Genomic DNA, 2,544 nt, shown 5'->3' on the forward strand with positions numbered 1-2,544 from the left:
AAGATTATTTTTATATTCAAAACTCAGAGTCGCCACTTGACATAATCCGGTGTGCCAAGTCACCTTTGGAAAATCCTTTTCAAAACGATTTGACTCTTTAAACTGGTTTCCGAACAGAGATTCCGGCTAAGGAATTCTATTGACCAAGGAAAAGGTGTTAGGCACTCCCCGATCCCGTGGTTCCGCCACGGTCGCTTAGTAGAACGTATCGGCTAATTTGACACTACGAATGTACAAACCACAAAGAAGCACGTAAAGCAATCAAACAAACAAACCAAATGAAATGAATAAAAGTATAGTGTTCAGTTCAATTATACAGTTTCAAAATAAAAATACAAAAATAAATCTATCTAACCTATACTAATCCTAACTACGCTCCCAGGCTTTACCCGATGCCTCGGTCCTTACTCACGAACGTCTTCCGTCATCATAGTACGTCAGGGCATTCCCCGGTGAATAAATATAATGTGTCTTAGGGCATTCCCCGGCTAAATGATACATTCGACCCAAAATCAATAAAACCAAACCATTCAACACGCATTTCAAGCATTCAATAATTGAACGAGCAAAACACTTATTCCTAAATATTTGCCTACCCGAACCTACTTTTAGTTATTCATTCGATGGCCTAATCATGATGCTATCCAATTCAACAATATTCAGTAATGAATCAAAATAAACAACCTTCGACTTATTCGATTATCAATTTTTGATCCCGACCCCCAAATTCATTCTTAATGATTAAACCAATTCTATACACATTTCATCAATCAAGTTTTCAACTCCAAACTCAACATCAAACAAACAAACAACGAGGATTCGAATATGCTCAAACACAAATCATTTGTAATCAAGGGAAAAAAAAAAGTTAGAATTGAACCTCAAAGAGCTTTTGATTGACTTAATAAAAGAAATAAGAGCCTATCCAAGAACCTCGAAGAACACCAAAGAAAGACCAATCCTCCAAATCAATCGAGAAACAATCCAAGAACGCAATAAACTCCAAATTCCAATCAGAACCAAATACATCTACAAGTGAAATCGATGAACAAAGCTAGACCAAACACTTAAGTATCGCCCGAATCAACCAAAATCAGCCAAGAATGACGAACAACCAAACCAGAATTTTCAATCAACAAAAGAAAGAACATGGAAGAACCGAACCAACGAGACCAAGTTTCCGGCGAGCTGAGACAACGGTAGAAGGCTTAAACTCCAGAAAACTAACGTTTTCTAGGGATATTTCTTCTTTAAAAGAAGAGAGAAAAAAACGAGAAGATTTGGGAGTTTTGAGATCGGTTTATACGGACGACGAACGGAGGAGATGATTTCGGTGAAGCTACTGCTGGAACAGTAACCCGAAATCTCCCTTTTCTGTTACCGGATGGAGATATATATGGGTATGTGTATGTAAAAATGGAATTGAATGGAGGTTGAGGGGGGGTCTGTGTGTTTATTTCCAAGAGCAAAAAAAAGAATCCTTATATTTCTTAGTGAGTATCAGTGTATAGCTATGGTGAGGTATGAATCAATTCAATCTAAAAAAAAATGACGAGTATCTGTATGTTTTCATGGGTGGGTCTTGTGAATGGAGAGCTTTTTTTTTTTTTAAGGAAGTTTGTTAGAGAAAAGAAATAAAAGTGTGGGGTAAAGTAAAGGGGGTATGGGGTGGGGTAGGTGAAATTTCCTGGAAGTTACCTAGGTGTGTGTATTTTCTTTATGGCCAAGAAAAGGGAGGGAGTCACGTGGGTGGGGGTTAGGAGAAGGGTGAGGTGTTGTTTTTTAATTGGAGGGGTAAGGATTAGGTGTCTTATTTTTTATTGTGTGGGTTGTTGGAATTTTTGAAATAAGACAAAATTAGTTATTTGGATAAAAGCAAAATAAATAAATAAATAAATAAATAAGTGAAAGAGGTGGTTATTTATTTGTTTTTTCTTGTGGAGAGATTATATATAAAAAAATGGGGTTAAATTGTGTGATAACGAAATAAAAAATATTTTTTTAACGGGACAAAATTACGTGTCTACATTAAGTAACTTCATAATTGTTTTACCCTGTTAGTACATAAAAGTTAATTAAGCATCGCTTTTACATAAGAACTAATTTTTTGTACATTGTTGGTGCTTAAAGTTAATTATGTACCCTTTTAAGTAGCCACTACTTTTTTTATACTATTTATGCACAAAAGTTAATTAAGCGCCCATTTGAATTAATACATAAAAATGACCCTAAACTTGACATCAAATTTAACTTTGACCTTAAACTTTGATAATGCACAAATAGGACCTTTAACTATTCAAAACCTGAATAAATATGACCTCCGATTTTGCAACCCCATGCGTGAGTTTCACTCGCGCCTACGTGGAAAGGTAATCCAATCACACAGTGCCGCATTGTTAAAAGGGCTGACTTGGAGGGAGGTCATATTTGTGCAGTTTTGAATAGTTAAAGGTCATATTTGTACACTGTCAAAGTTTTACTTTTTGTGTTCAAAAAGTATCATTTTTATTATTATTATTATTATTATTATTATTATTATTATTA

Source organism: Capsicum annuum, chromosome 2 (assembly GCF_002878395.1).
Source record: "Capsicum annuum cultivar UCD-10X-F1 chromosome 2, UCD10Xv1.1, whole genome shotgun sequence".
Classification (NCBI taxonomy): Eukaryota; Viridiplantae; Streptophyta; class Magnoliopsida; order Solanales; family Solanaceae; genus Capsicum; species Capsicum annuum.